At 47.5% G+C, this 23367-nt stretch overlaps 1 long non-coding RNA gene across 1 annotated transcript in view; it reads left to right on the forward strand.

Annotated features, from left to right (window-relative positions):
• LOC311519077 overlaps positions 1-23060 on the forward strand; it is a 60035-nt gene extending 36975 nt beyond the window's left edge. Inside the window, exons 3-4 of the long non-coding RNA XR_014711190.1 lie at positions 20822-20898; positions 22826-23060. This is a non-coding gene — a long non-coding RNA (uncharacterized lncRNA). The remainder of the gene's footprint in view (positions 1-20821; positions 20899-22825) is intronic.
• Positions 23061-23367: the final 307 nt, after the last annotated feature.

The following is a 23367-nucleotide window of genomic DNA, read 5'->3' on the forward strand; positions in this document are numbered from 1 at the left end:
GCTTCAATGGGACTATTTGCATAAGAGGTTATCTGCGTATCTAAGGTTGCACAATCCAGCCCAGAGCAATTATCCTGTCTCTTGTCCCTGGGGCAGGATGCTGGCAGTAGGCTAGAACCGAGCTTAAATGGGGGTGCAGCTGGCTGTGGGACCAGCGTATTCAACGACGGAGATCAGGAGATCTCTTTTAAAGTTTTTCCTCACTGTCGTCCTTGGGCATTGCTCCCACTGCTTTTCTTTGCCTACTTGCCTTGTTTGTTTTGCTCTCTCTCCACATGGTCTAGTCACAGGAAGGAGGAGCAGGAGCTGGTCGAGCATTCACTGTCCATGCACACCACTTTGGGTATTGGCATAGCAAGGTTGAGTCTCTCTGTCTCTTTTCATTGTACTGTCGCAGCAGGAGGTTAGCTTTTCTTTAAGCTCTGCTCAGTGCTCATTGGAGCCTGGTCCACCCCAGAAAAGGGAAGGGGACATACATTATACACACTTGCCTGCCTACAAGGGTGACTCTTGGATTTGTGTCACAGCATCAGCAGATGGAAGCTGGAGGCTAACCCTGGAATGGGGTGGAGAGTTGAGCTTCCACTGGGACTGTTCTCCCTGTGAATGGTGATTGTGTGATAGAGGTTTGATTCTTCCCCCACCGGATTGCTTGTGTGGTCTAGTGGTTAAAGCACATGTGAGTGAGTATCAGCAGATCATAGAATCATAGAATATCAGGGTTGGAAGGGACCCCAGAAGGTCATCTAGTCCCAACCCCCTGCTCAAAGCAGGACCAATTCCCAGTTAAATCATCCCTGCCAGGGCTTTGTCAAGCCTGACCTTAAAAACCTCTAAGGAAGGAGATTCTACCACCTCCCTAGGTAACGCATTCCAGTGTTTCACCACCCTCCTAGTGAAAAAGTTTTTCCTAATATCCAATCTAAACCTCCCCCACTGCAACTTGAGACCATTACTCCTCGTTCTGTCATCTGCTACCATTGAGAACAGTCTAGAGCCATCCTCTTTGGAACCCCCTTTCAGGTAGTTGAAAGCAGCTATCAAATCCCCCCTCATTCTTCTCTTCTGCAGGCTAAACAATCCCAGCTCCCTCAGCCTCTCCTCATAAGTCATGTGTTCCAGTCCCCTAATCATTTTTGTTGCCCTTCGCTGGACTCTTTCCAATTTATCCACATCCTTCTTGAAGTGTGGGGCCCAAAACTGGACACAGTACTCCAGATGAGGCCTCACCAATGTCGAATAGAGGGGAACGATCACGTCCCTTGATCTGCTCGCTATGCCCCTACTTATACATCCCAAAATGCCATTGGCCTTCTTGGCAACAAGGGCAGATGTTTGTTCTGTTCTCTACTCTACCAGTGACTTTCAATGAGACTGTAAACAAGTCATATGGAGTACCACTCAGGAAATCCTCATCAAATGACAATTACCATTCTGTGAAGTTTCAGTTTTATTCCTTTCAAGACAGAAGAAATGATATTGAAAGTGGGTGTAGAGCAGATAATTACCAGATGTCAATGGTTACAATGCTTATGCCACACATTAGGGTTGAATCATTCCTAGTCTAGTTACAGTGTTTCCTAGGAAGCCGCAATAAAAGCAACAAGCACAAAATGATCCCACTGCCACCCACAAGTCAGGTATTCTGGTAGATAAAAAATATGAATTGTGGAAGCAAAACTGCCCACACATTTTCAAAATTGGCTCCCAAAAACAAGCCTTCCTTTTACAGCCATGGTTTTGGAAGCAGCCGGTAAGGCTGTTACTCAGATCCACAGAGCGATAATGAAGTGAGTGTAACCAGCTGTATAGAACCTAGCAGAAGTCATACTCCCTGCCCCAGGAGCCTGCGGGCCAAGTGGGAAGTACAGTATTATTGTTGTTTTTTCCACGAGGCTGTGATGAGCAACTCATCTACACGGTTGGTGAAATGTTGGCCAACACTCGACTGATCACAGATGGATCTCTGCAGCCAAAACCCAAGAGAACAGTTCTCACCGAAAGACACGTTTTCCTTTCAAAGGGACATGATTCAACAACTGCTTGTTTCTGTCTCAAGGAGAATGGTGGCGATTTCTCCTCTTGCGACAGGCCACCTTCTTCAGAATTCTTCTGCCCGTTAGGTGTGTACTGGCAAACTTTTACAGCACAGAATGATAGGAGGCAAGCAGTACCCAACATGCTGTTCAGCCTGAATGCACTTGCCCATTAGGCAAAGGCCACCTGCACATCTACAGGATACTTCTGAGCTCTGGGCACTTCCTGCACAAAGAAAAGGTGTGTTGATATATACACATCTGCAGGAGCCTCTGAATTGTGTTGCCCAGCATGGTGATCCTACACAGATGCAGACATGTCTGGTAGCAACTCACAAGCAGAGCCTTTGTGGTTGGAGCCCTTTCTTAAAGGACAGCATCAAAGTTTTGCAGTGGTTCAAGAGCCACTTTAAAGGTCCCAAATCAATAGCAGGATATGAGCCCGATCTTGCAGGGTTCAAAGGCAGCTCTGCCCAGTTCATACCTTTTCCTCACTCCTGTTCCATGCATTTTTTCCATGATGCTGCCTGTGGACAGACTGATCCTAGATTGCCACTCCCTTCCACTCCCTTCTCATTCAAAAATCTTCCAAGAACTCTCGTCTTTGGCATTGCTCAGAAGAGGTATGATATGTCAGGAGATCAGAAGAGATTGTGAGCTACCCCAACATCTGGATTCTCCCGTGCCTCCTCCCATCTGCTGCCTGTATCCCTGGCAGCACTAGAGTATTTCACAGGCCCGAGTGGGTTTAGTCTCTCCTTGGATTGTTACATTATCATTCCCAAATATTCCACTTCACAGTCCTAGGCATTTTTGGTCTTACCTGGAGCAGCCAAGCATATGAAGATGAGAACAAACCAAAGGATCCTCATTGCTGAAGGCTGGCTGGAGTGGAGTGTGGCTCAAAGCAAGGTTTTAGAAAGGTGAAGAGGCTCAGTGTTTATATAGACCTGCTTGCTAGAGTCCTGGGTACGGAGAGGGAGTGGGCATGAATTAAGTATATGCTGGTACCATGTGGATGCTTTCCTGCTTAGCACTCTGTTTAATGTCGTTCTGACCCAGTGGTGCTGCTCAAAACAATACTGTTATGCTCTGATGCACCCCAGAACAGCAATCCCCAAACACAAGGAAACCAAAGCAAGACATGCAGTGAGGTGGCCAGTCAAAACATGTTATAACCATAAACCAGTTAGGTCAGCAACAATCTGAACAAAACATAAGAACAGTCCAAGTGGCAGGTATATAGCAGCTGGTTCTGCGGAACCACGCACAACATGATGGACACATACACGCAAGACAGGAATTGAAACACTGAGTTCAGAGAGCAGGAAACAAACCAGAACAGGATGCAGGAAGCAATAAGTGAAAAGGGAACACACACATAAATCATCATGAATTCAGACTTTTTACTTGCTCCGCCATCATTGATCATTGGCTTTCCCATGTCTCCGACACGGTGGCTGATCGTTTCAATTGTCAGACTTCCCAATGCATCAGCAGCCAGCTGCACAGAAGGAATTTCCTCCCCTTCAGACGTGACTGTTGCAGTCCAAAGGGATCTGATCTGATGAACTGCAAGTTAGAGAGACAAAGTGGGTGAGGTAAAATCTTTTACTGGACCAACTTCTGTTGGTGAGAGAAATGAGATTTTGAGCTACACAAAGCTCTTCTAACAAACTTTGAGTTTGTTTCCCAGACCTGAAGAAGAGCTCTGCATGGCTCAAACGCTTGTCTCTCTCTCCAACAGAAGTTTGTCCAATAAAAGCTATGACCTCACCCACTTTGCATCTCTAATATCCTGAGACCAACATGGATACAGCAACATGGATACATATGCACATCACATATGGTGAACCCTGTTGTTATATTATATTTATATTTATCTTATGTATAATTACTGTGTTAAATATACTGTATGTGTTTGTGTTATTTCTTGGAAGACTCCAACTAGCTGGAAAGTAAGTTACCCTGTGTTAGAATTTTCCTCCCAAGTGCCCTGGTGACCCTGCCAGGAAGGAGCCAGGTGGGTAGAGGCACCACCAAATAAATGCATATGGGAAGAATAACAAGTTACACCCTGCTGAGTGGGTGGCGGGATCCAGAAGAACCCAAACCTGTCCATCAAAACCCATAAGGAGATTGATGCTAAAGGAGATAACCAAGTGGCTAGGGGGCACTATATGGGTGAAACCAGAAAATCATTACGCTCTTGAATGAACTCACATAGGAACATGATAAAAGACAAAAACATCAGATGACCTGTGCGTGAATACTGAAGCAAATACTCACCAGCAACTACACACCACACCATAGAAACACTAACCAGGAACCAATCCCTGTAGCAAACCTCATTGCCTACTCTGTCTCCATATCTACTCTAGTGACACCATCAGAGGACCCAACCACATCAGCCACACCATCAGAGGCTCATTCACCTGCACGTCTACTAATGTTATATAAGCCATCATGTGCCAGCAATGCCCCTCTGCCATGTACACTGGCCAAACCGGACAGTCCCTATGTAAAAGAATAAATGGACACAAATCAGACATCAGGAATGGTAACATACAAAAGGCAGAAGGAGAACACTTCGATCTTCCTGGATATTCTATAACTTAAAAGTAGCTATACTTGAACAAAAAAACTTCAGAAACAGATTTCAAAGAGAAACAGCAGAACTAAAAATCATTTGCAAATTTAACACCATTAATTTGGGCTTGAATATGGACTGGGAGTGGCTGGCTTATTACAAAAGCAGCTTTGCCTCTCCTGGAATTGACACCTCCTCATCTATTATTGGGAGTGGACCACATCCACCCTGATCAAATTGGTCCTGTCAACACTGGTTCTCCACTTGTGAGGTAACTCCCTTCTCTTCATGTGTCATTATATAATGCCTGCATCTGTAATTTTCACTCCATGCATCTGAAGAAGTGGTTTTTTACCCACGAAAGCTTATGCCCAAATAAATCTGTTAGTCTTTAAGGTGCCACCGGACTCCTTGTTACTTTTCACAAAGAAATCACTTTATATCTGACCTCTCAGTCCTCCTCCTCAAACAAAACCTACACAACACTTTCAAAAGACAAGCTGGGAGCGTAAATTCCTAACTTTACTAGAGATTAAAAATCACGGTCTTAATAAAGACACTGGATTTATGACTTGTTACCACAATCTGTAACCCACTAGCCCCCCATTTTTGTGCTATGACTGTAGATGTGTTAATGGTCTACTTCACCTTGAATAGTCCCTGAGAATATGTGCTAACTACTTATGCTAAACAATGAAGCTGGAAGGAGATATCGAGTGGGGTCCTGCAGGGACCAGTTCTGGGTCCGGTTCTGTTCAGTGATTTAGATATTGGTATAGAGAGGACACTTCTACCGTTTGCAGACAGTACCAAGCTGGGAGAGGTTGCAAGTGCTTTGGAGGATAGGATTAAAATTCAAAATGATCTGGACAAACTGGAGAAATGGTCTGAAGTAAATAGGATGAAATTTAATATGGACAAATGTAAAGTACTCCACTAAGGAAGGAACAATCAGCTGCACACATACAAAATGGGAAATGACTGCCTAGAAAGGAGTACTGTGGAAAGCGATCGGGGGATCATAGTGGATCACAAGCTAAATATGAGTCAAAAATGTAACACTTTTGCAAAAAAAGCAAACATCATTCTAGGATGTATTAGCAGGAGTGTTGTAAGCAAGACACGAGAAGTAATTCTTCCGGTCTACTCCGCTCTGATTAGGCCTCAACTGGAGTATTTGTGTCTAGTTCTGGGAACCACATTTCAGGAAAGATGTGGACAAATTGGAGAAAGTCCAGAGAAGAGCAACAAAAGTGACTAAAGGTCTGGAAAACATGATCTCTGAGGTAAGATTGAAAAAAAAAAAGCGTTTGTTTCGTCTGGAAAAGAGAAGACTGAGAGGGGACATGATAACAGTTTGCAAGTACATAAAAGATTGTTACAAGGAGGAGGGAGAAAAGTTGTTCTCCTTAACCTCTGAGGATAGGACAAGAAGCAATGGGTTTAAATTACAGTGAGGGCCGTTTAAGCTGGACATTAGGAAAAACTTCCCAACTGTCGGGGGTGAGGTGTGTGGGGAGGGTTAAGCATTGAAATAAATTGTCTAGGAATGTTGTGGAATCTCTGTCATTGGAGATTTTTAAGAGCAGGTTAGACAAACACCTCTCAGGGATGGTTTAGATAATACTTAGCCTGCCATGAGTGCAGGGGACTAGACTAGATGATCTCTAGATGTCCCTTCCAGTCTTACGATTCTCAGATTCTATGATCTGTTTGACCTTGTATTTAACTGTGACACTCTGAGTACCTTTCCCAGACCTGAAAACGAGCTCTGTGTAGCTCGAAAGCTTGCCTCTGTCACCAACAGAAGTTGGTCCAATAATATATATATCTCTATATGTCTCTAATAGCCTGGGACCAAGAGGGCTACAACAACACTACATACAACAATGAATTGCAAGTTGGCAGCCATTCAAAAGCCTTCTTGGGAGCTCTAGGGCTCAGAGCTGCATAAGTGAAAATGCGAGCTCCAGGGCTCATGAGTTAGGCTCAAAGGAACTCTAAAAGCCTAATTCATCACCTGCACATTTGCTAAATAGCAGAGGAAGTCCTATATATAAGTAGAGGGAAGGGATGGTCTCCTGGTTAAGACACTGGTGTGGGACTCAGAAGAGCTGAATTTAAGTGACTAGTGATTTTGGTGTCCTGATTTTTTCAGTGCTCAGCTTGAGACACCTTAAAGGGGCCTGATTATCAGAAGACTGGTGCTCAGAACTTTTTGAAAATCAAGTCCTTGTAAAGGGTCTCATGTTAGGCACCCAAAAATGAATTACTTGAAAATGTAGGGTTCTGTCTTTATGTTCCCAACTATTCTTTATGAGCCATGACAACTTGCCCACACCTGTTGGTCAAAAAAAAGCCCACTTCAAAGGTGGGGGTGCAGGGCAAAGCATCTGCGTTTGTCGCAGAGTCGAGCAAGTATGTCGTGAATAGAACAGCTCATCTGTCCAGGGTTAGTGACCTGTTATATTCAAAAGCATCTACTATCCTGACCAGTCAGAAGGGGGCTGTATCTGCAGTGGCGATTGACCCCTTCTTCGTGTTCCCGTCTTAGATACTCATTTCAGTGAAGTTATTGGGTTCATTTCTTTACCATTATTGCTACAGGTGAGAGGAGAGGAAGAGCTGATAGACAAATGCCAGCCTGAGCCTGATTGACAGCTGCTTGAAAAGAATTTAGTGGCATGTCAAAGATTTGGTTTGCAGATATGGTGCCAGAAACCAATATGTGGTGGTCAGGCCTAGCGGTTAGAGCAGTGGCAGTCAGGCCTAATGGTGAGCGTGGTGGCAATTGGCGCTGCTGTCAGGAGTCAAGCACAGGTGTGCAAAAAAGCAAGAGCTAGGCTGGAGCAAGGGCAGGGCTGGTGAAAGACTGGGAACAAAGCTGGCGTCAGATCAAGCCTGGAGATGGATCAGGACTGGGAACAAGGCTGGCGTCAGATCAAGCCTGGAGATGGATCAGGACTGGGAACAAGGCTGGAGTCAGATCAAGCCTGGAGCTGGAGTGGGACTGCGAACAAGGAGGGGATCAGATCAAGGCTGGAGCAAGACTGGGAACAAAGCTGGAGTCAGATCAAGCCTGGAGATGGATCAGGACTGTGAACAAGGAGGGGATCAGATCAAGGCTGAAGCAGGACTGGGAACAAGGTTGGAGTCAGATCAAGGCTGAAGCAGAACTGGGAACAAGGCTGGAATCAGATCAAGGCTAGGGCTGAAGCAGAATGGGGAACAAGCTTGGAGTTGGAGCAGGGCTGGAGCAAGGGCACAGGAATGACTCATCACCACATGAGGCTTAATCAGGCTCTCGTTCAGGGACAACGCATCACCTCAAACACGATGACTTTGACTGTGAGTAGGAGGCTATTCCCTGCCTACAAACTTCATTGACGCAGAGTTAAGGCAGAGCCAAGTACCCTTCCAGAGTGCACCAATATACTCCAACCTCTGAAAACCAGGAAATGCAGGGTGAACACCCACCAGCCCTGCCCCACAACCTGAACTCTGCTGCCCGGGTCTGGCAAGGACCACTGGGGATATAGTGTATGTTTAATCCTGGCCTGCCCTGTGATAAGCCGAGGTGAGGAACGACTATGTAAATGTGCCCATCATAGGTGTGGCCACCCCATAATGCCCCCTTGTGCTCCAGTGTCACACAGCTTGCATTCCCTGCCTCAGTTTCTCCTTGCCAGAACTCCACACAGTCCAAAGACATAACATAAGATGCCTCTGCTGGGGTTTTACCTTATTAAATCCAGATAAACTTGAAAGGAAGTCTTTCTTCCACCCAGACTCCAAGCCACCCTGGCCTGTAGTCTCTCCCCTCAGGTTCAGGGTTGAACAACCCTCTTTCTTGGGGCCTGTGTTTCTGAGTCGTGGTCTCCCTGGCTCGTAGAGTCTTCAGAAGCTGGGAATGGGTGACAGTGGATGGATCACTTGATGATGACCTGTTCTGTTCTTTCCCTCTTGGGCACCTGGCACTGGCCACTGTCGGAAGACAGGATACTGGGCTACATGGACTTTTGGTCTGACCCAGTATGGCCGTTCTTATGTTCTCTTGGGGTCAGCATTGCTCAACTCCCCTTTCTTTGGCCAGTCCTTCTGGGCTTTCCGCAGCTCCTTCGGGAACCCTTTCAGAAGCTCTCTATGTAACTCTTTCCCTTTGCTCCCTGACCTGACACAGGCCCACAGGTAACAGTCCCTCCCCTGCTGCTGTCTAGAGCAGTGGCCTCCAGGCTGGTTCCTCTGGCATAACCAGCCTCCTGCAGACCCTGATTCAGGGCCTGCCACAGGAACGAGTGAGCCTGCCTGCAATTCCACCCACACCAGACTGATCTCGTTCAGCCCTTTCATGAGGCTCAGGCAGGAGCGGCGGAAGCACCCTAAAAGTGGGAGGGGAGGGTGGCACAGGCGTCTGAACCATGGCCCCACCCTCCCACGCCGTGCTGCTCCCGAGCCCCCACACTTGCACTGCCTCATCCCCCAAGACCCCATTCCCACACTGCCTTTTCCCCAAGGCCCTGCTCCCGTGCTGCGTCTTTCCCCCAAGACCCCCCTGCACCACTCGCTCCTCTCCTCCTCTTCCCCTGTCGCTTGCCCTTACGGCCCAGGAAAAGTGGGAGGGCCATGGGCCCCCACCACCTTCTGGCACCCTGGGCCCAGGTTTTCGTTAAGCTATCGTCTGACCCCCTTAGTCCTGTCCCCTCAGGCTGCTAATCAATTGTGGCCCAGGTGGGGCTGGCCCCATCTCCCCTTAAAGGGGCCAGTCACCCCGTGACAGTGCTATTTTGTGCAGCCTGTTGTGTCCCACAGAATTGTATCCGCTCATTCGTCTGTACCCGACTGCCTTGCACGGTGCTAGGGACAGCTGGGTGAGCTGAAGTGGGGATTGCACTGCGTGGGTGCAGCTCCCATTGCGATGTGAGGAGAAGTGCGTCAGCCCCCAGAGAGATCACAGACCCCTCGTGACTGTGCCGAGTTACCTGGGTGGTGCATGTGGAAGAGCTCAATACCTTGTTCTTGCCATTGGGCTTTGGAGCCTTTTCTACCCAAAGGGTTTGCTTGCTAGTTACACTAAGGCCTGCTTCACAGTCCCGCTGGTGGGTGTCACTGTCCGCTTTATACTGCCAAAGGGCCTCAATGTACATGAGACTCAGGCTCTACCGTTTGTGACGTGGGTGGCTGTAACCCCGGCTCATGTGCCCACACAAGGTTGCGCGCGTGGTCAGGAGCTGTGGCCACTGTCCATAGGTTGGCCTTGACAGGGATTAGGCTGGACTGTCGCTGACTTCCTGTAACTGCATCATAACGTTGTCATTTTGCTGTGTGTCTGGGGAGACAAGTGCCTGGGTAACCAGGCTGGTCCACCTTCCTCCTAGCTCTCTCCGAAGCAAGGCTTCCCTGACAACGCAGGTTAGGATAGCTGCCCAGGATGCACTGGTACAAACCCAGTTAGGTAGTATGGTAGGTGTGGACACAGAAACATGACTTGTGAAAACAGCTGCTGTGTGGACCATGTTTGTAGTCCCTGGACCAGATGAGAGTGTCATAGAATCATAGAATCTCAGGGTTGGAAGGGACCTCAGGAGGTCATCTAGTCCCACCCCCTCCTCAAAGCAGGACCACTCCCCAAACAAGGTATTAGATACATGGCTGTATTTGTATTAGTTTGCTGGGCTGAGGGACGAATACTTGTCCAGTGGCTGGGGTGCTAACCTGGGACAGCAAAGGCTGGTGTTCAAGTCCCCACTCCACCACAGACTTTCCGTGTCACTCAGGCAATGTCTTCAGTGTGACTGGAGCAAGTGTAGGGCAACCTGAGCCAGCTTTAATCTACCTAGCTTGGGTACCAACAGCAGTGAAACTGCAGTCGCATGGGCTAGCCACCCAAGTACAAGCCCCCAGGGAACGTGGGTGTGCTGTTGAGAGGCAAGCCCATTCTTCCAGAGCTTCGCTACTACTGTTATTCTAGCTTGTCTTGCCTGAACCAGTGTTGATTTGTCTCCATAAGCTACAATCGCATCTCTGATTGCAGTGTAACCTGCCTTTCTGTGCCTCGACTCTCCATCTGTAAAAAAGGGATATGGGCCTGTTCCTGCCAGAAAAGGGTGTCGTGAGAATAAACACATTCCATTGTGTGAGGTGCTCAGATATTATAGTCATGGGGACTAGGTAAATCCCTAAGATAGAAGAGGTTGCTTAAACCTGGGGGCCTGATTCTCATTTGCACTAAGACCACCGTACCCTGCTCTATCAGTGAAAAGAGTCTGCGAAGTGGGAGTCAAACATATTTCCACCTATACTAAAGCCACTTCACAAGCCCAGAATGACATCTATGATCTCTATGGAGAAGAATAAAAGAGAAACATACGTGCCCCTGTAGGAATGCAATATTTATTAATTACTATTATTATTAGTATTTATTATTATTAAGGAAATGTAATGTAACAGTATATGTTTAATTAAAGAAGAAGAAGAGCAGAGGTTTAGGTGGCTGTTGAAATGGGATTCCTTCAGGACAGCATCACCTCCTAATCCCGACAGCATACCATGGTATGATGGTAGCAGGTGCCGATCTGCACTTCACCATCATCGCAGTCATCATATCGGCATGTTCCGCCTCTCTGTAGGCAGTGGTTGAGATATCGAGTCACCCGCTGGCCATTTGCTGCGCAAAGAAGAGAGCTATGTTCACAGTTGCAAATGCAGGGCAATATCAGTTGTGATGTGTGGTCAAAGGCCCAGAGGAAATGGCCCCACAGATGTGCTAGAAAGACTCACCAGCCCAGTCCAATGTCCATTGAACTCTTCCCATTGACTTCAAGGGGCTTTGGAGCGGACCACAAGTCAGATTTTTCATAAGGAGCATCAGAACAGACAGGAGAAATTTAAACCAGAGGCAAGATTCGCCCAGTAGTGCACTAGATTAGGAGTCAGGAGACCTGGGCTCTATTCCTAGCACTGCCATTGACCTTCTGAGTGAATTTGGGCCCTGAACACAGCAGGACTGCACATGTGCCTAAATATTTTGCTTAAATTTTGGGGAAGCTCAGACCCAAATCCAGACTTTGCACATGGACAGACCTGTTTCTTGTTCTGGGTCAGCCAGGGATTGATTTTCAAGTGAGTTCCCTCCCTGCCTCCCTCTCCAAAGTTTTTGGGAGGAAATTATGGGTCTGGGTTGAAATCATGTGACAGTGAGTGATTATCACTCAAACCCAGAGTGAACACTAAGGGCGAATCCTGGCTCCAGAGACGTCAAAGGGAATTCTGTAATTGACTTAAATGGGGCTAGGATTTCATCCTCTGAGTTTCACTTTAATTCTCCATTGGAACCTGAAATTCAAAGTGAAAATTGCAGGGACTGATCTCCTGCAAAGCTAACCTGCTTTCCCCCTCCATCCTAACCCCCTAGTTGAACCATTTGGGAACTGGCACAACCAAATTTGGCAAAGCTTCAATATTTACATCTTACCTGAAGTGGCCAGGGAGATCCCTGAGAGAACAACAAGCAGAAGGTAGAGAATCCTCATGGTCTGCGGTCAGCTGGACTCACCAGGAAACTGGAGAGAGGAGACATAAAGACAAAACAGTCTCTCAGATACATATCCACAGGTGCAGTATAAACAGCTCAACAAAAAGAGAGACACAGAGACAGATAGGTGATGAATGGATAGAAAATGAAGCTGAGGTTCCTTGAAAGATGAACACAGATCTCCAAATTGACACAATTTTCCCAGTAAAGAGCAGGATGCTAATGGTCCCATGAACCATAATGGATCCTGGTCCAAGACTTGGTCTCCTGGGAGCTATGGGAATACAAATAAGAATAAGAATAATCTTCTTCTAATTTAAACCTCTCTTGTTTATGCCTTGATGCCTACAACAATAGTCAACAATTGTCATCATCTAACATCTGCATGTTTCCCACTTTCATGTAAAGGCCAACCCCACCCCCAACTCCAACCCACAGCACCACCCAGGCATTCACATGCCCAAACCGAACAACCCCACAGTCACATGGCAGTCCCCTCCCCTCCTACCTACAGCCCTCCCCATGCTTTGTCACCTTCTCCTCTTCTGTCCCCAGTTTGGTTGCAAGCTCCTGGGATCAGGAGTCCTTAGCACATCTGTGGGTGCTCTCAAATCACACCAACAGGGGAGCAGATACAAATGAATGAAATGAATTGAGTTTAAGTTACCTGGTACTTACAGCGCAATGCCCTTCAGACTTGCTTCAAACCAAAGGTTCAGCTGGCAACAACAGATCCACTCCCAGATGCTGTGGCTGGCTATAGGTCAGCTGCTACCCCCGCAAAAACTGCCGAGAAGAGAAACAAGAGAGATACTGATGCTGGGTTCCTTAAGAGATAAAGACAAAGAGCCCTTGAATTCAGAAGTTTTCCTAGCAAAGCTCATGGCATTTGGCGGAGAGGATATAGATCCATTGAATTACCTAGAGCCTACAGTACAGCACTGCTCTCACACCATACTTTGTGACCACAACAGTGCCCACCGTGCCTCTGCCAGCCACTTGTTTAGAACCCTATTATTACAAAAAAGAATAAAATTCTGTCTTGTGATTGGCTGAAAAGAGTCATGTGAAAACTCTAGAATCCTTCTCAATTGTTTGTTTACAATAGGCCCAGCTACCTGCTGGAGTATTATTAGCCAATCAGATTGCATATATAAATCGCTCCATCCTGACTGGCTGCAACAGAGTTTAGAGCTATTCATCACTTCTTATCTTCTTGGAGGCTGGCTTCTTAGCTTCTTGGAGGCTGGCTTATCATAGGTAACTATTTTTCCCCTGGAGTTATAGATTCATAGATTCTTAGGCCATAAGGGACCATTGTGATAATCTAGTCTGAGCTCCTGTCTAACACGGGCCAGAGAACCGCCCTGAAATAACTCCTGTTTGAACTAGAGTGCATCTTTCAAAGAAAAATCCAATCTTGATTTAAAAATTGCCAGTGATGGAGATTCTATCATAACTCCTGTAAATTGTTCCAGTGATTACCAACCCTTACTTAATTACCATGACTTCTAACTGTAAGTCCTTTTTAGAGTATTAGTTGTCAAGAAAAAACAGCTGTGCTTAAGAAATGGGTAGCCAGGATTTAGTGATCTCCAGAGGTTCCCATTTAAAAAACCCAACACATAAAGAATGTATGTACAGCTGCAATCCTTATGCTTATTTTAATGAACATCCTGATTCTCCTCTAACTTACAACAGCGCCTAGAGTCATGTAATTATGTCAGAATCTCAGCTTTCATCTTAAAAAAGTAACTGTCTAGACTTCATGGCTGTGAAGAAAAACTTGAAAACATGGTCTGAGTGTAACTGGTGTGGTGATGTCTGCCTGAGTCTGCAGAGAGTCTGAAACAACAGCTCTGGGAGGTGTGAACTACACAATGCTTTTCAATGGAGCGCTAACATCAAGATTCACTGCTCAGGGGGGTTGGGAGGAAAAGGGAGTGAACAGCTAAAGCCAGTCCAGTAGAGGACTCTGTGTGTAAGTGGCAGGAAGAATAGAGTGCACTGGGTTGCAACCACATCCCAGCTGCTGGGATAAATACTAGGGGGTCCTGTGTTGCCAGCCCTGCCTCTTTAGGGGAGAAGAGGATCCCATGCTGGTGGTTCTGCCCCTCTGGGATGGAAAAGGGGCTCATCAGCCATCACTACTCCCACCACATGAGAGCAGAGGCCCTAGATTGCCTTAAAGGGTCCTTGGATAAGATGGAAGCACACAAGTGAAGAAAAACTCACTCTGAGCACAGAGAATTATCAATGGCCATCAGTGATATTGCAAGGCCCCAGACAGTCCCTATTAAATGTGAACGGAAAAATTCTGGTCACTCAGAAATGTGGAGAAAAGGCTATATCCCAAGAGGTCTATGTTGCAGATGACCTGGGCACTGCTCTACTTGAACACCTGGCAATCGCAGCCCTTGGCCTAACTAGAAGAATAGAACCAGTCTCCATGGACCTAGAACGTGAGATTAGAAAGAGATTCCCAAAATTATTCCAAGGCCGGGGAACATAAGAACTGCCATATTGGGTCCGACCTATTGTCCATCTCACGAATATCCTGTCGTCTGACAGTGGGGGAATGAGGGAGAATCCCACATTAAATTTATACCAAAGGCAAAGCCAGTTGCTCTGTAGCTCTGTTGACACCTAGGAGAGGGGAGAGCACTCAGGGTGAAAGGGGAGCTCAGCCGCATGGAGCAGATGGGTTTCATTTCATAAGAACATAAGAATGGCCCTACGGGGTCAGACCAAAGGTCCATCTAGCCCAGTATCCCATCTTCTGACAGTGGCCAGTGCCAGGTGCCCCAGAGGGAATGAACAAAAGAGGTAATCGTCAAGTGATCCATCCCCTGTTGCATATTCCCAGCTTCTGGTAAACAGGCTAGGGACACCCCAGAGTGGACCCCCCAGTAGAACAGTGTACAGGTGGGGCAGCAGTCCCAAAACCAAATGACAAGGTTCAGATACTGTAGACCTTACTAACCTTTGGACAGGACTACATTAACATGAACTGCAGCCCTCTGACTCTAGCAGATGGATCGGAAGGAGATATTTACCTACACCTCAATCATTTAAACACTCAGGCCATGTCTACACTATGAAAGTACTCCGATTTTACAGAAGTCAATTTTTGGGAACAGAATGTATAAAGTCGAGTGCATGCGTCCACACTAAGCACATGAATTCGGCTGTGTGCATCCACAGTACCGAGGCAAGCGCCGACATTCCGAGCGGTGCACTGTGGGTAGCTATCCCACAGTTCCCGCAGTCCCTGCTGCCCATTGGAATTCTGGGCTGAGCTCCCAATGCCTGGCGGGGCGAAAAATTTGTTGCGGGTGGTTATGAGTAAATGTTGTCAATCAACCCTCCCTCCCTCCGTGAAAGCAACAGCAGACAATCATTTCGCGCCCTTTTCCCTGGATTGCCCGAGCAGACGCCATAGCATGGCAAGCATGGAGCCCGTTCAGCTAACCGCAGCAGTTATGACCATTGTAAACACCTCACGCATTATCATGCAGAACAAGCACCTGAAAAACCAGGCAAGGAGGCGACCGAAGTGCCATGATAAGGACATGAACACAGATTTCTCTAAAACCGCGGTCCCCAGCAATTTGGAGATCATGGTGCTAATGGGGCAGGTTCATGCGGTGGAATGCCGATTCTGGGCCTGGGAAACAAGCACAGAGTGGTGGGACTGCATAGTGTTGCAGGTTTGGGATGATTCCCAATGGCTCCGAAACTTTCGCATGCATAAGGGCACTTTCATGGAACTTTGTGACTTGCTTTCCCCTGCCCTGAAGCGCAAGAATACCAAGATGAGAGCAGCCCTCATAGTTCACAAGCGAGTGGCAATAGCCCTGTGGAAGCTTGCAATGCCAGACAGCTACCGGTCAGTCGGTAATCAATTTGGAGTGGGCAAATCTACTGTGGGAGTCGCTGTGATGCAAGTAGCCAATGCAATCATTGAGCTGCTGCTATCAAAGGTAGTGACTCTGGGAAATGTACCGGTCATACTAGATGGCTTTGCTGCAATGGGATTCCCTACCTGTGGTGGGCCTATAGACAGAACGCATACCCCTATCTTGGGACCGGACCACCAGGGCAGCCAGTACATAAACCGCAAGGGGTACTTTTCAAAGGTGCTGCAAGCACTGGTGGATCACAAGGGACATTTCACCGACATCAACGTCTGCAAAGGCTTTTAGAGTACCTCCAGGAGAGCTTCGCGGAGATGTCCCTGGAGGATTTCCGCTCCATCCCCAGACACGTTAACAGACTTTTCCAGTAGCTGTACTGGCCACGAATGCACCCCAAGTCCTCAGGGCTACTTAATCATTTAAAAACACTTGCTTTTATAACATGTATTATATTTAAAATGGTACACTCACCAGAGATCCCTTCTCCGGCTTCGTTGGGTTGGGAGGGTATTTCAGTCAGGGTGATAAAAAGATCCCGGCTGTCGGGGAGAACGGTGTGCTGTGTGCTCTCCTCAACCTTGTCCTCCTCCTCCTCATCTTCCCCAGTCACAAAATCCTCAGGCATGGCGGAGAGTACCCCATCGTCGGAGTCCACGGACAGGGGTAGGGTAGTGGTGGCGGCCCCCCCAGAATTGCATGCAGCTCAGCGTAGAAGCGGCATGTCTGGGGCTCTGTCCTGCACCATCCATTTGATTATTTGGTTTTCTGGTACGCTTGTTTGAGCTCCTTAAGTTTCACGCGGCACTGTGTTGCATCCCTGCTGTAGTCTCTGTCCCGCATGGCCTCGGTGATTTTTTGAAATGTTTTGGCATTTTGTCTTTTGGAATGTAGTTCTGATAGCATGGATTCCTCTTCCCATACAGCGATCAGATCCAGTACCTCCCATTTGGTCCATACTGGAGCTCTTTTCCGATTCTGGGACTGCATGGTCACCTGTGCTGATGAGCTTGCCTGGCCAAACAAGAAATGAGATTCAAAAGTTCCCGGGGCTTTTCCTGTACACCTGGCCAGTGCATCTGAGTTCAGAGTGCTGTCCAGGGCGGTCACAATGGTGCACTGTGGGATAGCTTCCGGAGGCCAATACCTTTGAATTGCGTCCACACTAACCCTAATTCGAAACGGCGATGTCGATTTCAGCGCTAATCCCCTCGTTGGGGAGGAGTACAGAAATCGGTTTTAAGAGCCCTTTGTGTAAAAAAAAATGGCTTCGTCGTGTGGACGGGTGCAGGGTTAATTCAATTTAACGCTGCTAAATCCGACATAAACTCGTAGTGTAGACTAGGCCTCAGGCACTTTACTACTGTGAATAGCTCCACGGACTTCAAGTGACTCACAGCACTAAAATGAAACATGTGTGTAAATGTTTGCAGGATCAGGACCTAAGACTGTAAACTTCTTGGGTCAAGGACCATCTTTTTGTTCCGTATTTGTACAGCACCTAGCATGGTGGTGGCCTGGTCCATGGTTGGGGCCCCAGGTGCTACCACGATATTGTTGTCCCTTTTTGACCCAAGTGGATAGATGAAGTGCAAGGCTCTGGAAGTAGACATTGACAGTTTGGTATTTTCTTTGATGCAGCCTTGTCTATTTACAAGTAAAGTACAAAGTCCTGCTCCTATGATTGCAGCAGGAACCAAGAACAAAAGCTGCAGAATCTTAGCTTCCAGCTCCAAGCCTCTGTAGCCAACAGACGCAAAATCTCTTTCTCTAGCTTTCTCCAGGGTCACATCGTGCTACCTCTTGGCTTTCTTGCTTTTTGCCTCTGCCCCTCTCTCTCACATACCTACTCAAAACAATACTCAGCCAAACCCCACCCAGTCACTCAGCCCAGAAACTTCTGTGTGGGTTCACAATCCCTTTTCTCTTAAGTGGCAAGAGCTTGTGGTTAACTTATCTTTACAGTTATATTAATTGAAGTGTGTGTTCAGTCCCGTCAATCCCACTGAGGTTTTAACATGATCCATAATGAGGTTTCACCCCACTCATAACAACACAAAGGACAATAATAAATACGTTTCCTACTTCTCCACATTGAGGTCAGCTGAGTCCCAGTGACCTACCCACTAGGCTAGGGGTTCTCGACCTTTTTCTTTCTGAGTCTCCCCCTCAACATGCTATAAAAACTCCACAGCCCATCTGTGCCACAACAACTGTTTTTCTGTAGGGCCGTTGTTGGGGGTAGGAAGGCGGGCAATTACCTGGTGCCCCACACAATAGGGGGCCCTGTGAAGCCCCCCCTCTGTTCGACATTGGTGAGGCCTCATCTGGAGTACTGTGTCCAGTTTTGGGCCCCACACTACAAGAATGATGTGGAAAAATTGGAAAGAGTCCAGCGGAGGGCAACAAAAATGATTAGGGGACTGGAACACATGACTTATGAGGAGAGGCTGAGGGAGCTGGGATTGTTTAGTCTGCAGAAGAGAAGAATGAGGGGGGATTTGATAGCTGCTTTCAACTACCTGAAAGGGGGTTCCAAAGAGAATGGATCTAGACTGTTCTCAGTGGTAGCAGATGACAGAACGAGGAGTAATGGTCTCAAGTTGCAGTGGGGGAGGTTTAGGTTGGATATTAGGAAAAACTTTTTCACTAGGAGGGTGGTGAAACACTGGAATGCGTTACCTAGGGAGGTGGTGGAATCTCCTTCCTTAGATATTTTTAAGGTCAGGCTTGACAAAGCCCTGGCTGGGATGATTTAGGTGGGGATTGGTCCTGCTTTGAGCAGGGGTTTGGACTAGATGATCTCCTGAGGTCCCTTCCAACCCTGATATTCTATGATTCTATGATTCTAAGTTGCTCAGGCTTTGGCTTCAGCCCCGGGCTGTGGGGCTCAGGGCCCTGGGCTGCAGTCCCACGTGGCAGGATTTTGGCTTTCCGCCCTGGGCCCCAGCAACTCTAATGCCAGCCATGCTTGGTGAACCCCCTGAAACCTGCTCGCAGCCCTCCAGGGGGCTCCAGGTCCCTGGTTGAGCACAACCACACTAGACCATGGAGCCTCCTGGGCAGCTTGAGGCCTTTACCCAGCACTCTGCCTTCCACAAGTACCTACACAAAGACCCTCTTGCTCTACTGTTAGGATCCACTTCTTCACCGTGCGGGCATCTGCCTAGTGCAGAGGGACTGCCTTTGCTTCCAACTCACGATGGTCAAACTCAGCAGGCTGGTCCTTTTGCCCCCATACCTACTCCCCCACTTCTCCTATGACACCCTTGCTGGTCACAACCCCCCCGGGAATGCCATTTACCAAGATTGTGTGCAATCAGCCCCATTCACCCTGGCAGGTGGCAGTGGCCGATGTGTACTCTGGTGATGCAGCCTGGCATAGAGGTCCTTATGCCACCTGGTGAGGCAATTCCGCTGGGGCTGTTTCCTGTGCATTCTTCCCCCCAGCCCCACCCCTGGGCACCAGGCGGCATTTTAGGTCTGTGGCTGGATAGCCTGGCCACTCCATCTGCCTGAAGTGTTGCCAGACTGGGGACAAGGCTGCTGCAGCAGGGGCCCCTCCTTCAAGGCCCCTCCCGCAGAAAGGTCTTAACGTCATCACCTGCCTCCTCTTTGTGCATCTCTTTGTGCCAGTAAAGAACCCACACAAAGTTCCCCCAAGAGGGACCACACAACGAGCTCTCTGCCAGGAACATGTGAGGCACCAGAATACTCTGTATGCATGATAACCCTTCCACATGTTATCTTGTGAGCTTCCAGCCACAGAAAGAACATTTCTACAACACAGGAAGGCCCATGAAAAATAAGCGGTTATTTATCAGCTGGGTTTGATCTGAAAAATAACTAGTGACACCAGCAAAATAATTATGGGCCTGGAGGGACAATGAATCTGGACATTAATTGAATTATGAAGTCAATATATTGTGAAGTCAAAAGTGCCTATGTGCCTAAAGCCCATTAACTTCAGTGGGAATTAGGTGTGTCAGCACTTTTCAAACCCCCAGTAAACATCTAGCTGCATCCTTAGGTGCCTAAATACCTTTAAAAATCTGGCCCCAGATCCTCAGCTGCAAACTGACCTAGCTCCATGAAGTTGGCCCCATGCATTGTTTCATATTCTCTTATTTCCTTCACTGTTACCTCCACTGTGGCCAGACATTTCTGATGTTTAAACTTTTTATTTGAAATGACTCCAATTAGATGGAGCAGGAGTTCTGGGAAGGCCGGCAGAGCAGCCAGTTAGGAGGCAGTGTTGGGCAGATATGATCATTAGCCACTGCCCAATGGGTAGAACAAGGAAATGTCTTGACATGTCACATGGTTGTTTTCAGTCAGTCGTGAGGCAGGTTAACTTCTTATACATAACAATAGGTGCTGAGTAAGTGTAAGTAAGGCTTGTACTGTGAGCAGAGTTATGAGATCAGAGAGACATTAAGGAGTGTTGTGTAGTATCCACCAAGGTAATCAGAGATTAACTCAGGTATGCTCTTCCCCTGATATCATAATCTCTACCAGGCAACTCTAATGAACATGGACTCTGGTCCCGATCCTGCTCCCATTAAAGTCAAGGAGAGCTTTGCCATTTAATTTGACGGGAGCAGGACCTAGCCCTTTATGTTAATCATTAGTAGCGATATTTTCAAAGGTGCTTAAGGGATTTAGAAGCACAAATTCTAGTGAAAGCCACTTTCAAAAATCCCATGTTTAAGAAACGTTATTAACCATCTTGTCTTCTCTCCCTATACAGGAGATACCAACCAGCCATGAGCATCCTGAATGTCCTCTTTCCTGTTTTCTTGCTGATGCTGCTAGTGGCAGCTCCAGGTGGGTTGTAAACATTGGGGTTTGTTGAAGCCAGCATGGGAGTAGTGCTTCACTATTAGGTGCATTGAAGTCAATGAGAGTCTATGCTCTGATTCTGGGTCAGTCCCCTGTAGCACTTTCCCCCCACAAATCTCAAAGTGCTTTTCAAAGGATTCCCCTTTTTACAGAGGGAGGAATTGAGACCGCAGAGGGAGATGACAGGGCTTGTGCAAAGGCCACACTGCAGGACATGGCTGGGACAGAGGCTGGCTCCCAGCCCAGTGCTCTTGCCACTGCTCCCATCTCCCCGGGCCGGGTTAATGACCAGGGAAATGCCGGTAGGGATCGCAGGTAGAAATGGGTGATCGTTTTCTGATGGAGCGTCCCATTGGAAAATACTGCTGCGACAGAACTGAAACGTTCCCCGAGACCATGTCGATGCTGTCAGAGCTTCCGACAATTTCCTGCTTGGTTTTCTGCCAGACAATCCGCTTGTGAGCAGGCTCCCTGGGGTCCACTTCTCTCAGGCTGTGTGCCTGACTGGCTGCTGGACTCCCAGGCTGCCCAGCTCCCCAGTTGCTGACTTGGAGAGCTGCCAGGCTCCCTGGTCTTCCCAGCTCTCTGGCTTCCCGTCTGGTGGGTTGGCATGGAGTTCGGCTTCCCCGGACTCCTCAGCTCCTTGGCAGCCCATCTGGCAGGGAGCATGGGCTTCCAGGCTCTGTGACTCCCCAAGCAGCTGCCTCTCTGGATTCCCTGACTCTCTGGGCAACCAGCTCCCCAGTTCCCCGGGGAGCTGCCTCTCATGGTGGCTCAACTACCCAGGCTGCCTGGAGTTGAGTAGCCCACGAAAGTCCCTTCTTTAGCTACCTCTGATCATAAGCTTTTTGAGGCAGGGACTGTGTCTCACTCTGTGTTTTCACAGTGCCTAGCACAATGACACCCCAGCATTGGCTAATTGCTGCTGTAATGGAAATTATTGATATTACCTTAAATATGTATTGTGTCCTGTATGAATTAACTAATTGAGGATACTCAGTCCAGTAGCTCACTCTCTGCATTGTTCTTAAACAACCTGCTCTATGTAATTTAATTTGAATTACTCTGGAGATAGGCTTCTAATGAAGTCACTGAGGGTTTGTTCACACACAAAAGTTGCACTGGTTTAACTTAAATAGATACAAAGCCCAATTTGGGTAATTGTCTGTGTGGACACACTTATACTGGTGTCACACTGGCTATGTTGGCTGAGCTTGCCCCTGTAAAAGCAAAGATACAAACTAAACTGATGTAAACCAGGATTAAACTGATATAAGGATCCACACATAAAGTTGCCCCAGGTTAAGAAAGTGATTTGAAATCACGCCTTTAGCCAAGCCAGTACAAATCTGTGTGCAGACCAGGCCTTAGACCTGTGGATCTCATGGTTCATTCCTCCTTTCAGCAATTCTGTGCTGATTTCAAGCCTCTTGGTGGTAGTGTAGATGCCCCCTCTTTAGTCCATGTAGGAAAGCTGAGATTTTGCTAACTTTGCATGTAGCTGATCTGTGCAACCTTGTGTTCCCCTTGTGCCCCCTCCCATTTCCTCTCTGCTGCCTGCTACAATCACCTGTTCTGTCTTAGCCTAGGCCCCTATCCTGCAACTGGATCTAGGCAGACCCTGCACTCATCCAAAGTCTGTTGACTTTGATTGGGGCTTCACAGGGATTCAGAGGTCTGGCAGCTCTCCAAGTCAGCAGCTGGGAAGCCTGAGAAATTTACATCCCCGTTTTTCTCCAAAGTGGCCATTTCCCCACTCAATAACTACACTGAAGTCTTCATGCAGAATCACTGACTTCTATTCTTGCCAGCATACCTGGGGGAGATGTTCCCTTCTGGACGGCTGTTGGCCAATCATTCCAACTCCCATCCCTCGCGCCTGTGAATAAAAACAAACTTCTTCTCTCTGCAGGAGATTGGAAAATTATACCTCTGTTCGACTCATTAACTTGCCTGGGGAAGCATTACAGGTGCAGGAAAACTTTCTGCTATCTGAACGAGAGGAAGCTTGGGATGTGCATCTTGCGTAGCCGGTTCTGCTGCAGACGGATGACATAAAGAGCCTGCAGACCTGAGAACTAAGAAAAAGCCAGCAGAGACTTGGAGTCTCTAAGGAGAAGAAAGTGTAACAGAGGGGCTGATGGCATCAGGAGGAATAATTACTGATCTCTGTTAGATACAATCTGTTGCTACTTCTCCTTCCTTTAATTTCAAACAAAACTCATTGCTGTGATTGTGTCATATATTTTTCTCTGCTACTGTTGGAATGATCATATAGATACTGTAGTCCCAAATTCTGGCTCCCCATAAAATTTAGGAGTCTCTGGCACCTGAATCTGGATCCAGATACGTATTTTGCAAATGGCTTCATGTGTATAATGTGCTGTATAAAATCTCTTCAATCAGAAACACAGCTCTGGACTTTTTGAGTTGCTGTCATCTCTGGTCATAATC

The sequence above is a fragment of the Lepidochelys olivacea genome (genome assembly GCF_965140295.1).
Source record: "Lepidochelys olivacea isolate rLepOli2 genome assembly, chromosome: 3".
NCBI classification, from domain to species: Eukaryota; Metazoa; Chordata; order Testudines; family Cheloniidae; genus Lepidochelys; species Lepidochelys olivacea.